Raw genomic sequence first — 16,548 nt, 5'->3', positions numbered from 1 at the left:
GATGACCCATTCCTATATCGATAGGGACCTGATCATATATTACGTCGATGCGTTCCTGAGCACGAAGTCAAGCACATGTTAGAGCTTTTTCATGAGTCTCCATATAGAGGACATTTTGGAGGGCAGCGAACCGCAGTAAAGGTCCTACAGTGTGGCTACTTCTGGCCAACATTGTTTAAGGATGCTCATGCCCATGTTGTGCAATGCGACAGATGTCAAGAGAATGGGGAATATGTTAAAAAGGAATGAAATGGCATTGACGTCAATCTTAGAAGTGGAATTATTTGATGTTTGGGGAATTGACTTCATGGGCCCATTTCCACAATCCGAAGGTCATCACTATATTCTGGTCGCGGTTGATTATATATCAAAATGGGTTGAGGCCATCGCATGTGCCAAGAATGATGCGGCCATAGTGGCGAAGTTTCCGAAGAAGAACATTTTTGCTCGATATGGGATGCGATGAGGCCTCTCACTTTATCAACCGCATAATTGCCAACCTGTTGACTAAATTCAACGTAAGCCATCGAGTTACGACTACGTATCACCCACAGACTAATGGGTAGGCGAAAATTTCTAACAGAGAGATCAAAACTATCTTGGAGAAGGTAGTCAATACTTCTAGGAAGGATTGGTCACCCAAGCTTGATGAAGCACTGTGGGCATATAGGACTGCCTATAAGACACCAATTGGCATGTCCCTGTATGCCTTGGTCTTTGGAAAAGCTTGTCATCTGCCGCTCGAGTTGGAACATAAGGCAATATGGGCATGTAAAAAGCTGAAGTTTGATTTAGCAAGTGTGGGGAATGTTTGGAAGCTGTAATTGAATCAGCTGGTCGAATAACGATGGGATACCTACGAAAATGCCAAAATCTATAAGGAAAAAACAAAGAAATGGCATGACGACCGCATAAACGATCGGACATTCACCGAAGGTCAACACGTATTTATATTTAACGCTCGTTTGCAGTTGTTCCCATGAAATTTGAAGTCCTGCTGGTCTGGGCCATTCCGAATCAAGACAATCTTTCCTCACGGTGCAGTAGAACTAACAACTTTAGATGGGAACAGTGCATTTAAGGTCAATGGTCATTGGATTAAGCCTTACTATGGAGACGACTTCGAACGACGCATGGACATCATTGACTTGGGCAAGCAAGATTAAACCGCTTGCGGGGGAAGCGATTGCGGTAATTCTGAAACATCCGACAATTAGCATCCCTATCTATGTTTACATGCTTTCTTTCCCATTTTCTTTTATCGCCTTCTAAATGCCGCTATTTACTGCTTATTAGAATTAGTCTTTAATGCTTTCTGCGTTCCTTTTCAATATACTTTCGTATGCATTTCTATTCCTTAGATTTAGTTGCACCATTCGTGAATGATTTGATGAAGCATTAAACACTGCAAAGTCCTTTTCGACTTGCATTTTAGATGAATTGAAAAGAACAATAAATACTGATATGAAATGCGATGATGGGTACATTGTGAGTTAACAAGAGACACTTTGCATCCATTACACCCAAATACATTGCGTTGAGGGGTGTGTTGCGCGCGTATGTGTCCTTTGCCTGTCCTTAGCTAAATGTACTATGTTGAGGTATCCTCCAGAAATGTGTTAGTTAAGGGGTTTGTTGCGGGGGTGCATGCGTTGTTGCCCTTCCTCAGCAAAAATATTTTGTGTTATTAGGAGCGCGGTGCCACTTGTTAGCATGCACCCATCTAAATCAAATTTAAAAAATTAATCAATTCTTTAATTCTTGTACAGGCACACAATATTTTATTGCATTAATTTGTAATTATTTGAATACTTTGTTAATATTCAATACAATGAGTACATATTCACTCCACTTTTTGCCTGTGCCTTTCTTCTTATCATCCTTTGTCAATATTTGCAATGTTCTGAATCTTTTACTTTTGTGTTCTTCATTGCGTTGCTATGATGTAATATATGTTTATACTTAGAAACATTTCCCATACTTTGTAAATTCTGACTAACACTTAGTTAATTCTTAGTTTAGCAGTACCTTATCTCTTTATCTTTCAAAGTTCTGCTCAAACCTTCTTTTTGAAAATTTTCTTCTAAGTGTTTGTCTAGTCTATCCAAACAACGCAATGAGGACCTTGCTCATCTATAAATTTTAGGGTGAGGAAGGTCTGAGCAAATACTTTTTATGCAAAACTCCAATGTCAGCGCAAGGGAAAAATAAAATGTTCTCAACCTGATAAGAGTCTAGTTGTGAAAGGAGCCTGCTCGTAGTTGGATGTTCGTATGACACCCGTAGGAGCAAGCCAAAACGAAGGTAGGTTTCCAAGATCAACGGAGTATAAAGAAAAAAAAAACATATAAATGCAAGAGACAACTCCTCTGAATATCATGAGTTAAAGTTGAGATTGGCGCACAATCGTAGTTGGATGTTCGTTGACACCCGTGGGGGCAAGCCAAAATGAAGAGTGTAACCATGACCAACTATCTCTAGTAAATGATGCAAAAGTTTTGACCATTGTATGTAGATATATCAAGTGTTTTGACAAGAAAAGATAAACATTCTATTTTGAAAAAAAACTAGAAAAGCATCTTTGAGCAGAATTTTGTTATATAGAAGAATAAAGTAGGGCTTGTTAAGAATTAGCAAGGATAGAAAGAAATTGCGATGTTAAGTAATGTGCCTAAGTATAACATTCGGAGCAACCAAAATTGACTTAGAAATATAGGATAGAAATTGAGCTTTATTACCTTAGTAGAAGATATGCTTGAGGACAAGCATATATCTAAATTTGGGGGTGTGATAACTTGTAGAAATACAAGTTATTTGTACAACCTTATCTAGATATTACAGCCAAAAGAGATTAAATATGCGCCAATTGTATGGAAATTAGCTTAAAAATACAATAATTATGAATTATTGCAATTACACCCACTAATATTGTTAAGATGTAAGAAAAGGAGATTTCTACTATGTTTTGCAGGAAACCAAGTCACCGCTTGCGATCAAGGCTCAAGAAGAACTGACCAACGCATCTCTGTCACATTGCGCCAGTCATTCAACACTGAAAAGACGATTAACACAATGACGGCGCAATGTGACAGTCGATCCAGAGCTGACTTTCAACCGCATGCGGTAATAAAAACAACACCGCATGCAAACATTCGATTGAAAGATGCAGCTGAGCAACACAAAAGCGAAGGATTGTGACATGTGTACAACTAACGGTTGTGCAGATTCAATGGTCTGATTGCATAACAGAAGGAATAATATCCCTCCATCTTTGAAATTTCCATAACAACAAGTGGGGACCACAAGGCCAGAGTCAAAGATCTTCACCTATAAATACCCCATAGAATTCACAGAAAAAGGGGTTACTCGATACGGGGCTAATTTCTACTATTATATTGAGAGAAAGTCTGAGCTGAGTGTTAAACTGAAGAAATCCGGGAAGAAGAAGAGGAAAGATCGAGAGGTGAGTCTTAGTGTTCATCTGTCAGATCCCCGTCGCGAAGCTCTTTTACTTAGATCCCTGCTATCGACTGAGTAAGCCTGAGAGGGAAGCTCATCCATCCATCTAATCCATCTAATCCAGCAAGCAGATCTCCATCCAAATCGGTGCCGAGACATTGGCACTATTTGTATCTGTTTTATCTCTTTTCGTCATTATAGTTCATCTTCTTTATCTCTGCATTCACACATCATGTATCAGACGCTAAATAAATATATTGAATGTCTTGATCACGTTCATCACCACTTTTCTATCTATTTCCGTTCCTCCGTTTATCGTTCTTCATGATGTGTTCTTAATCCCCTGGTAGTTAATATTAATTAAAGGAGTACTTAATCTTTGTTAAAGAGATAAATTGCGTTTAGCTAAGGCATGGTAGACGACATTTTCACCTGTGAGAGCAGAAGTGAAAGATGTCGTTCTGATCTATCGAGAGAAGGTCAGAAGAATGAGTTAACTAGAGCGAGTAGTACTTCCAGACAAGGAAGCACCCTTGCGTTCATTACGTTCGTCTCTGTTTCGCCACAGACATGTGGAAACGCGGCCGATCACTGAAAGGTGTATGCTAAGGGGAAAACGGAACCATATTATCAGTTCAACGCAATTAAGAACTTGCGATGGTTATATTAGTTATCTTTCTGTTATGTTTCATACATAAGACTTGTCGCCACATTACATGACCTTTGTAGAATCTTCACAACCAACCTTGACCTCAGTATCTTGTATCATGAAGCCTGTATCTTGTACCATCTAGGTTAGTTTACTGCACTTTATTTTATTATCGCATTTTTACTACTTTCCTTTACTTTATCGCAAATTTATATTCTTGTATACAAATACTTTTATTAAATTGAAAAACCTGGTCGCATGTATCATAAACATAATGCAATAACCTCAAACAGTCGCTATGTTCGACCTCGGATCACATCGAGAAACTTGCGATGGAATTATACTTGGTTCCAACGTAAGGAAACTTGTGACAACACACAGAATACTACTAGAACATCCATGAATAACGCATATCTAAAAGTAGTATTGCATGAATTTCGTCAAGTCAGGGCATTATTGGATATAAATTAGCTTGAACAGTGCGTGCATCATATAGCATAACTTCAACATTACAGTGGTATACCTTGAGAATTACCTGGGTTACAGTCCGGAATAATGAAAACCGAAGGGTTGCCTCTATCAACTTGATAACTGTTATGATAGAAATTATGGCCCCCCTTGTTGTGATTCCCGTCCCAACTTGAAGTTGGGTGATCCCACCAACAAGGGTTGTAGATGTTGCCAACCGATTCATCGTAGACGGAATGTACGGGTTGTTGATTCCATGTGTAGACTTCTACTGGATGTCCCTCTCCACATTGGACGTAAATCATTATGGCCATGTGAGTCACCGCATTAACTTGCGCTGATAATCGAGAGAGAGGTCTCTGTTGGTTAGCCACCGTCTGGAGGAGTGAGGTCATTGTGGTCATTTGATCGACCAGTGCGCTGATTGTATTAGTTGACACATTGGCACTTTCTACTCTTTCTTGCTCTTGACCTCTTACCTCAAGCCCGGTATCAATCTACTCATCATAATGTCGCGAGATGTGATCCAAGATATTCTTTGCTTCCGTATATGATCTATTCATTAATCCTCCTTCTACGGAGGCATCGGCAACTTCTTGCGTTGATTGGTCTAAACCATCGTAAAAGGTTTCCATCAGAATACTATTTGGAATCTTGATATGCGAACAACTCTTCACTAACTATCGGAATCGCACCCATGTGGTGCTCAAGGTTTCATAACCCTTTTGCTCGAAATTCAGCCATCCCTCCATCTTCTTGCGTTGATGGCTGGAGGGAAGAACCTGTTCATGAACCTATCAACCAACTGTTCCCATGATTTAATCTCATTTGACTCTAATGACTGAGCCTGCCTCTTTGCTTCATCCCGCAGTGTGTATGGGAAAATATATAACCTGTCTTTCTTGAGACACATCAGGCATGGAGAATACGCTGCACATGTCTACAAAATTCGTCAAATGCGTATGTGGGTCTTCTCCTTGTAATCCTCTAAATTGACCCATATTCTGAATCATCTGCAGCATAATTGGTTTTATTTCAACGTTTACATTCTTCTCATTCGTTTGTCTTGCGATTCCTGGTGAGAAGTTATAGAAATCCGGCACTTTATAGTCTCTCATTGGGACGTCATAATCAGCAGCAATAAATATGGAGCCTTGCGCTGGCCCATTTCCCTTTGATTCCCTGGGAGAGCCTCGTTATTATTAGCCATGCTTCTTCACCACTTAATTTAGCCCTAATGTGCTTGTAACACAAATAATACACTTGATCTCTGGGTCCACTTAGAATTTATGGATCACTCCAGCACTCCTAAGCCGTCAGACTGCTCTTCTGTTGAACAGCAAGTACAAAGAGACCTGTCCTACAAAATACCACAAACACACTCAAACAATAAATTGTTAACTAATCCCCGGCAATGACGCCATAAACTTGTAACACAGATTTTACACTATGATGCAAGTCCATGCCATAAACTTGATGACATAGATTTTATGAGATGATATGTGATACTACTTCTAGATATGTGTTATTAACGAATGTTCTTGTAGTATGTTGTGCATTGTCACAAGTTTTCTTGCGTTGAAACCAAGTATAATTTCACTGCAAGTTTCTCGGTGTGATCCGAGGTTGAACACAGGGACTGTTTGAGGTTATTGCGTTATGTTTGTGATATATGCGACCAGGGGTTTTTTCAAATTAATAAAAGAGTTTTGTGTACAATTAATTAAACATGCGATAAAGTAAAGTAAAACGGTAAAGATGCGATAATAAGATAAATTGCGATAAAGTAAACCTAAGCTAAGATGATACAAGATACAGGTTTCATGATACAAGATACTGAGGTCAAGGCTAGCTGTGAAGATTATACAAAGATCGTGACAAGTCTTATGTATGAAGCAGAAACAGAAAAGATAACTAATATAAACAGCGCAAGTTCCTTAATTGTGTTAAAGGCATAAATACAGTTCTGCCTTTCCCTTAGTGTACACCTCTCAGTGATCGGTCGCATTCCCACATCTCTGTGGTGAAACAGGGACGAACGTAATGAATGCAAGGTTGCTTCCATCTCTGGAAGTACTACTCACTTTAGTTAACGCATTCTTCTAACCTTCTCTCAACAGATCAGAATGACATCTTTACTTCTGCTCTCACAGGTGAAGATGTCGTCTAGCATGCCTTAGCCAAATGCATTTATCTCTTTAGCACAGATTAAGTTACTCGTTTAATCAATATTAATTACCAAGTTATTAAGAAAACTTCATGGAGAAAACGATTAATGGAAGAACGAAAATAGACAGAGAAATGGAAATGGAAATGATCGAGACATTCAATAAAACTATTTAGCATCCGATACATGATTTGTGAATGAAGAGATTAAGAAGATGAAATAAAATTGATGAATAGAGTTAGAAACAAATACAAATAAGCGCCAACGTCTTAGCGCCGATCTGGATGCAGATTTGCTTGCCGGCGTGGATGGAGTGAACAGATGGATGAGCTTCCCTCTTAGGCTTACTCAACCGGTAGTAGGGATCTAAGCACAAAGCTTCACGGTGGGGATCTGGCAGATTCGTACTGAGACTCACCTCTCGGTCTTGTCTCTTCTCTTCTCGGATTTCTTCTGATTAGTACTCAACTCAGTCTTTCTCTCAATAATCTAGCATCAATTAGCCCTCGTATCAATTATACCCATATTTAGTATCCCCGTGTCAAATATCTTCTCTGAATTCTATGGGGGTATTTATTGGTGAAAAGCTTTTACTCTTGGCTTATGGACCCCACTTCTTATTATGGAAATTCCGAAGATGGAGGAATAAATATTCTTTCTGTTATGCAATCAGACCGTCAAATCTGCACAACGATTAGTTGTACACGTGTCCCAATCCTCCGCATTTGCATCCCTCAGCTGCATCTTTCGATCGGGTACTTGCAAGCGGTGTTGTTTTTTATTACCGCATGCGGTTGAAATTCAGCTCGGGATCGACTGTTGCATTGCGCCGTCATTGTGTTAATCGTCTTTTCATTGTGGTTTGATGAGCGCAATGTGACAGAGATGCGTTGTTCAATTTCCCGTTGAGCCTTGATCGCAATTGGTGACTTGGTTTCCTACAAAACAGAGTAAAAATATCCTCTTTTACCGTCTTGACGATGTTAGTGGGTGTAATTGCGATAATTTATATTTATTGTATTTCTAAGCTAATTTTCATACAATGGACGCATATTCCTTCTCTTTTGGCCGCAATATCTTGAAATACAAGTTATTTATAATGATTTATTTAGATATTGCAGTTAAAAGAGAGGAAAGTTGCATCAATTGTGTGGAAATTGGTTAAGAAATACAATAATTCTAAATTGTCGTTAATACACCTACTAACACCATTGCGATGGTAGAAAAGAATATTTCAAGTCTGTTTTGTAGGAAATCAAGTCACCGTATGCATTCATGGCTCAAGAGAAAAAGATTAATGCATCTACATCGCATTGCGTCCATCATTCAGGAATGAATAGACGATCAACGCAATAACAACGCATGCGACAATCGATCCAGAGCTGAACTTCAACCGCATGCCATAATAAAAACAACACCGCATGCGAGCATACGATCGAAAGATGCAAATGAGCAACGCAATCACGAAGGATTTTGACACGTGTACAACTAATCGTTGTGCATTTTCGATGGACTGATTGCATAACAGAAGGAATATTTATTCCTTTTCGGAATTTTCATAACAATAAAGTGGGGACCACAAGTCAGAGAGTCAAAGCTTTCATCTATAAATACCCTAAAAAAATTCACTGAAGATATACTTGTTTAGGGGGATAATTGATACGAGGCTATTGAGAGAGAGGCTGATCTGAGTGTTGATCGGAAAAGATCCGGGAAGAAAAGAGACAAGGTGAGAGGTGAGTCTCAGGGCGAATCATTCCAAATCCCCACCGTGAAGCTCTGTACCTAGATCAATTTTACCGGTTGAGCAAGCTTGAGAGGGAAGCTCATCCTTCCATTCACTCCATCTACGCCAGCAAGCAATCTCTCCATCCAGATCAGTGTCAAGACATTGGCACTCTTCTGTATCTGTTTCTAACTCTTATTCATCAATTGTATTTCATCTTCTTAGTCTAAATCATTCACAACCATGTATCAGGCGCTTGATTTTATAATTAAATGTCATGGTCACTTTCATTTCTACATTTCTGTCTATTTCTGTTCCTCCATTAATCGCTTTCTCCACGATGTTTTCTTAATCCCGTGGTGATTAATATGAATTAAACAAATAACTTAATATGTGCTAAAGAGATAAACATGTTTAGCTAAAGTATGCTAGACGGCATCTTCACATGCGAGAGCAGAAGTGAAGATGCCATTCTGATCGATCAAGAGAAGGTTAGAAGAATGCGTTAACTAAAGCAAGAATTACTTCCAGAGATGGAAGCAACCTTGCGTTCACTACACTCGTCCCTGTTTCACCACATAAATGTGGGAAACATGGCCGATCACCGAGAGGTGTACGCCAAGGGAAAGCGGAACCGTACTTATATCTTTAACGCAATTAAGGAACTTGTGATGTTTATATTAATTATCATTTCTCTTTCTGCTTTACACATAAGCCTTGCCACCGCATAACACGATCTTTGTATATTCTTCACAGTCAGTCTCAACCTCGGTATCTTGTATCATGTAACCTGTATCTTGTATCATCATAGCTTAGGTTTATTTTATCGTACTTTACTTTTATCACAATTTCCTTTATTATCGCATTTTATCGCTTATCTTTACTTTACTGCACAATTTACTTTATCGCATGTAAAAACCACACTTTTATTAAATTGAAAAACCCTCGGTCGCATATATCACTAACATAACACAATCAACCTAAAACAATCCCTGTGTTCGACCTCGGATCACACCGAGAAACTTATGGTAGAATTATACTTTGTTCCAACACAAGGAAACTTGTGACAATGCACAACATACAACAAGAACATTAATTAATAACGCATACATCTAGAAGTAGTATCGCATATCATCGCAATCATCCATGCGTTGTATGACATAAGAAGATAAATTTTATTTGTTCATATTCATATTTATCCATATGCTTAAAATAGAAGCATCCATTTTTATGTCATCAAGTTTATGGTATCATCGCATTTTATGTCACAACAGTACCGTCGTCATTTGATAATTCCACCGTGCAATGCGGAAGTACTTTTTGAATTATGAATGGTCTGGACCAATGAGACTTTAGCTTTCTCGAGTATCAATTTAATTTCACGATTGGACACCTCAGGTTGGCCATTTGTTTGCGGATGGTATGCGGTGGCCACATTGTGGAGGATGTTGTACTTGCGCAACAGCTCCTTTATACTGTGGTTGACAAAGTGTGATCCTTTATCACTTATGATGGCATTGAGAGTGCCAAAATGCGTGAAAATATTTTTCTTCAGGAACTGGAAGACTACTGCTGCATCACTTGCGGCGCATTCAATTGCCTCTAACCACTTGGAGACATAGTCAACGACTAATAAAATATGGTGCTTACCATTTGAAGGAGAGAATGGTCACATGAAATCAATTCCCCATACGTCGAATAGTTCCAGCTTCAAGATAGTATTCATCAGCATTGCGTTCTTCCATGAAATGTTGCCAGTGCACTGACACCGATCACATTTCATTGTGTAGTCAGCAACATCCTTCATAACGAAGGCCAGAAGAATCCACTTTGCAAAACTTTTGCTGTAGTACGTTGTCTTCCAAATTTCCCTCCATATGGCAAATCGTAGCACTGCGATAATATGTGGTTTTGAGCAGCGTCTGGTACGCATAATCGAATGATTTGGTCTGCACCTCTTTTATATAGATTCGGCTCATCCCAATAGTAGTGTCTGCATTCATTCTTGAGCTTCTTCCGTTGATGGTAGGTGTAATCTTCAGGAAATTTTTCACAGACCAAATAATTAACGATGTCTGCATACTAGGGCAGTTTTTCTACACGAAATAGCTACTCATCCGAAACACAACACTCACTTCAGATTCATTGCGGTCAACCTCGGGATTTTCCAGTCTGGACAAGTGATATGCAACTTGATTCTCCATCCCTTTTTGATCAATTATCTCGATATCAAACTCTTGAAGGAGGAGAACCCATCTGATAAATCTCGGCTTTTCATCCCTCTTTGTCATTAAATATTTGATTGCCGAGTGATCAGTATGAATGAGTACCTTGGTTCCTAACAAGTATGCCCGAAATTTTTCCAACGCAAAAATCACAGCCAGGAGCTCTTTTTCAGTGGTGGTATAATTAATTTGAGCAGGCTTCAGAGTTTTACTCGCATATGTGATGGGCTGCAAAATTGTTTTCTTCTTTTGTGCTAGTGCGGCTCCCATCGCATATCTACTTGCGTCGCATATGATTTCGAACAACAGTGTCCAATCCGGCGCAATTAAGACGGGTGCGTCAATCAACGCATCCTTTAAAATTTGAAATCCATTGAGGCAATTATTGTCAAATTCAAACTTTCACCCTGCCTCTAGTAACACACTCAATGGTCTTGCTATCTTATAAAAGTCTTTAATGAATCGTCTGTAGATCCAGCATGCCCCAAGAAGCTTCGCACTACCTTCACGTTGGTTGGAGGTGGAAGCTTTTCAATTGCATCAATCTTTGCTTTGTCCACCTCCAACCCTTCTCAAGAGACCTTGTGTCCCAACACTATAACCTTTGTCACCATGAAGTGACATTTTTCCCAGTTGAGTACCAAGTTCGTCTCTTCACATCTTTTCAGAATTTTTTCTAGATTGGCTAGGCAAACTTCATAAGTGTTCCCATAAACGGATAAGTCTTCCATAAATATTTCTACTGAGTCCTCGAGATAATCTGAAAAGATCGCCATCATGCACCTCTGGAACGTGCTTGGCACATTGCAGAGGTCAAACGGCATGCGACGAAAAGCGAATGTCCCATATGGGCAGGTGAATGTGGTCTTGTCTTGGTCTTCAGGAGCTATCATGATCTGGTTGTACCTGGTGTATCCATCCAAGAAACAGTAAAAATCATTCCCTGCTAATTTGTCTAGCATTTGATCGATGAACGACAGAGGGAAGTGATCTTTCTTTATGGCCGCATTCAATTTGCAATAGTCCATATAGATGCGCCATCCAGTGATGGTTCTCTATGGTATTAATTCATTTTTCTCATTGGGGACTACCATCATTCCGCCCTTTTTCGGCACACATTGCACGGGGCTGACCCCACGTGCTATCTACAATGGGATAGATAGTGCCCGTATCCAGCCACTTGATAATCTCCTTTTTGACGACCTCTTTCATCGCAGGGTTAAGTCTGCGTTGATTTTCAATGGTTGCTTTGTGGTCGTTCTCAAGACGAATGTGATGCATGCAGTATGCGGGGCTAATTCCTCTGATATCAGTGAGCGTCCAGCCGATTGCTCGCACATACTTTTTGAGAATGCTCATCAACGCATTCTCATGATCTGCATTGAGCGCAGAGGAAATTATTACTGGAAACTTCTCATTCAGCCCCAGAAATGCGTACTTCAGATGTGTTGGTAGGGTTTTTAGTTAAAGGGTTGGTGGCTCCACGAGAGAAGGTTGCATTATTTTTCTTTTTTCCTTCGGCTCTTCTTCTTGCATTGCGATTGGTCCTTCTTCCTTGTTTGTTTTTGCTACGATCGCATTGCAGGCAGCTACAGATGCGTTGGCATCCTCTTCTTCATACTCTTCATCAGACTTTTCTTCTTCAATCAAATTCAAGTCATCTTCCGAATCTAGCAGGTCTTCCTCATCAGGAAATTTCATGGCACGAATTATTTTAAATTTGAGCTTCTGTCTATTTATGCTCAAAGTGATCTCACCCTTGTGCACATCAATTTGAGCACGACCCGGAAAGGTCGCCCCAAAATGATGGGCACATCTTTATCGGCCTCATAATCCAGGATGATGAAGTCAGCTAGAAAAATAAATTTATCAATTGTGATCAGCATGTCCTTCACCTTACCCTCTGGATGAACTAGAGATTTTTCGGCCAGTTGGAGAGTCACGGATGTGGGCATAAGTTGCCCCACATTTAGTTGTGAAAGATTGATAGCAGCATCAAATTTATGTTGGCCCCCAAGTCACACAGGGCTTGCCCAATATAGAGTCCTTCTATGGAGCAAGGAATAATGAAGCTCCCAGGATCCATCATCTTCGGTTGCATAATATATTTGGAACTTTGCGTTAGTGCCACGGGGGCAAATTTTTCAGAGCCTCTTTTCTCGGTTACCATGTCCTTCAGAAACTTAGCGTAGGTAGGCATTTCCTCAATCGCTTCACTGAAAGGAATATTAACGTGTAATTGTTTCAGCATAGACATGAAGCGTTGGTACTGTACCTCTTCATTTTTCTTCTCCTTTAGCCTCTGAGGGAAAGGTGGTAACTAGACTTTCACGGTTCCCATTTCATTTGACTTTGAGGTTGACACAACCTAAGGTTCTATTGCTTCATTTTCTTTTTCTTCTTCTTGCATTGTCGCAATCTTAGGTTCAGTTGCGATGAAGGTTGATCTGTTCTGCTCCTTCTTTTCTCCCTCCACAGTCTTTCCACTGTGTAATGTCACAACCTGACATTAGTCCTTACCGGAACCCCCTAGGTTGCGTGGAAGCTCGGTTGAACTTGGCAGTGCCCCTTGCAGTCTACTTTTGAGCTCATTTGCAATCTGGCCCATTTGCAATTCAAGGTTGCGGATGGACGTAGCCTGACTTTGAAGCACCGTCTCATTTTTGTTTATATATTACTTCCATAGGCTTTCTAGGGAAGAAGATTGTAGTGGTTTTTGTGATCTACTTGCTTGGTTGCTCTATTGACCATTGCTGTGTTGAAAGAACCCTGGTGGCCCTTCTTTTTATGCCACATATTGAAAATTTTGTTGTTGATTCTTCCAAGCAAAGTTTGGGTGGTTTTTCCACCTGGGTTTGTAGGTGTTGGAAAAGAGGTTGTTCTTTACAAAATATACAGACTATGGGTTTTGTCGACAATCCTCCATCGCATGCCCATCACCGCAAGTCGCACACCTTGCGGTGTTTTGACTTATTGCATTGATTTGCCCACCTTGCGGTGTTGGGCTGCTGATCGTCATTCCTTGAATCAAATTCATCATTGCGGTCATTTGGTTTTGCAATGAAACAATAGCATCGTTATTTGCATCTGAATCTTTGAGTCTTAATCTCTAGTCGCTCTCCCTCAAATCTTCATTATTCTTGGAGATGCGATCCAGGATATTCTTCGCCTCATCATAAGTCTTGTCAAGCAGACCACCAGCTACTGCCGCATTGGCAGTGGTTTGCGAAGCAGGATTCAAACCATGGTAGAAAATTTCCATTTGAAGGCAATCTGGTAGCCCATTATGCGGACAATCTCGGACAAACCTTTTAAACCTCGCCTAGGCATCACTGAGCGATTCGTCCATATCTTGTTCAAAATTAGTAATAAGCTTTCTTTGTCTTGCATTTTCTGTAGGTGGGAAATACTTCTTCATAAACTTCTCCACCACCTGCTCCCAAGAAGTGATCTCTCCTAGTTCGAGCGAATAAGCCCATTTCCTAGCCTGATTACAGAGAGAAAATGGAAACAATGTTAGTCGAACCTCCTCAGCAGAGATGTTCAGGAACACAAAAGTATTGCAGATTTCAATAAAATTTTGGAGGTAGGCATGCGGATCTTCGCCATGCCTTCCTCCGAATTTTCCTCAAGCCTGGATCATCTGCAGCATCATCGGTTTCATCTGAAATCTACTTCCGTCTAAGGCAGGCCTCATGATTCCCAGAGAGAAATCATAGAGGTTTGGCGATGTATAGTCTCTAATAGGCCTATTGCGATCGTTTGCCAACAGAATTGGATTTTCCATGACATTGTTGTTGTTTGGTGCTTCATTCCTAGGCTGCTTCGCCATCTCTTCTTTATCGGATTTTTGTTTCTGTTGGTGTTCTCTCAGTCTCCTTCGCAATGTTCTCTCAATCTCCGGGTCATAGTTCGCCAGAGATTGAGAGTTCTACAAAGAATTCACAAAAATTACAGTTAACAACTATTTTGCCAAAGTCCCCGCAATGGCACCAAAAACTTGATGATTAGATTTATGAGGTGTGGAAAATATGGATGATATGTGTTAATGGATAGCGTTGTGCACTCAAGTTTCCCCAGCGGAATCCAAGTGTAAATTCCTCTAAGTTTCCTGGTAAGTCCAGGGTCGAACACAGGGACTTGTGAAAATAGTTGCATTGGAGATTTTTATGAAAACTTGCGGTAACCAGTGAAATAAACAAGTGTTGGGTGGTTGTTGCATTGATGAAAATAATAATAAATGCGGTAGAGTTTGAAAAGAGTTGGTAAATGGGAAATATGATGAATATACGGTGAACGGGTTGAGAAGGGTTTCGGCTAACACTCCATAGGATGTGTTCATGCTTTGCGATCGTGCAACATGCATACAATAGTAAACCACCTCTCAGCGTGAATGCCACGACTTCTAAGGCTAGAACGCAGGCGATAAATATGCGATAAATCTACAGGGTTTACACATAAACCACTATCTCTATTTATGCGATGACAACATGACATTCACACAAATATGCGACCACATAATATCATTCCTATTCTTAGAATGCATGCGATGCAAGTTGATAAATAGAGCTTACCTCTAAGTCCATGTCTCATGTTTATGCAAGTATAATCTTGCTCTTTCGAGATCAGATTCTAACCTAGCTCTCTTGAGACATTAGGTTCTTCCTTTAGATTCTCTCTCGAGTAACTCTAAAGGGGTAATTTGCACAACATAAAACAAGAAAATCGCAAGAAATGAACTTCCTAGATCATGTTAGCTTAGTTCCTCTCAACCCATTCAACTAGTTTAGCTACTCATGTGTATTAAGAGAGTGAGCAGATGTAGAAATAGAACATCCATTGAATAGATATAAGATGAAGTATAGAATAACAATGCAAGTATAGTAAAGGGCCTGGAGCAATTTCTTGCCACCAGGCATTACACTATTCTACTCCTGGTTGTACAGATGGGACAGCTTTAATTCCTGACTGATGCGCCGGATAATTGTCACCGATAAAGCTGGATGTACTTTGTGACCGTTATCGGCTGTCAACTTAATTTGGAACCGACTGCCATCAGCTTTCTGTCCCATCGATCTTAATTGTTCTTTCGTCTGGATGCGCCCACCATGTTGCGGTGATTCTTCTTGGGTGGATGTTTGCGAGCACGATCAATGCAAAGTCTTGCGGTGAAGTTGTGCTCGACCAATGTATTCCTATGATCGCATTCTTTGCATTGCGTTAACACATTATTCTGCACAAAAATATAAAGATCAACTGCTCTAATGCTTCTTAAGGACTCTCCTTATTGCCCCGAGCTTCCACTTAAACGACCCCTCATCGATCTGAATGTGTCGCAGCAGTCCAAGCCAAAGAAGCAGTGTAAAGATAAAGGCAAGGAAAAAGTCCAAGAGCAATCAACGCAAGACCAAATACCCTTGGAACCTTTACCTTTAATTATTCGCCCTCCAAGCCCACCTATGGAACCCCTTTCCCCACTCCCGGAACACTTTACTAATCTCCTCCTCGCCTCAGACTCAACCAACGCATCCTCAGCAGTATCTTCTCCCCATCCATCTCGACCGCATTTTTCTCCTCCATCGTCGCATGTTGACAACCCACACGCTTTGGGTGAAGGCACTTTCGCTCAACCTCAAACCGTTGATGGTGAAACATCGCAGGCGCATCCCACCACCGCAACCCTTGCTGCTGACCTAGGAGAGATGCGTTCTCTTCTCTCTCAACAACAATATTTCTTTTGCAAAAGAATAACAGAGTTACAAGAGAGCCACGCAGAGGTGCAACGCAGTATTGCGATGATACACTAGGTGCTGATCAATATTCAACGTAATATTTTCACTATACACCTGAACCA

The 16,548-nt window shown here is 40.3% G+C and overlaps 1 non-coding gene across 1 annotated transcript; it reads left to right on the top strand.

The window, feature by feature from the left end:
- The first annotated feature begins 13,972 nt into the window (after nt 1-13,972).
- LOC120068664 (small nucleolar RNA R71) lies at nt 13,973-14,079 on the top strand. Its single transcript, XR_005479299.1, has one exon. It is a non-coding gene; the product is annotated as a small nucleolar RNA R71 (small nucleolar RNA).
- Nucleotides 14,080-16,548: the final 2,469 nt, after the last annotated feature.

This window comes from Benincasa hispida, chromosome 12 (assembly GCF_027475165.1).
Source record: "Benincasa hispida cultivar pf3 chromosome 12, pf3_genome.v1.1, whole genome shotgun sequence".
Lineage (NCBI taxonomy): Eukaryota > Viridiplantae > Streptophyta > Magnoliopsida > Cucurbitales > Cucurbitaceae > Benincasa > Benincasa hispida.
This window is presented reverse-complemented; position numbering and strand designations above follow the sequence as displayed.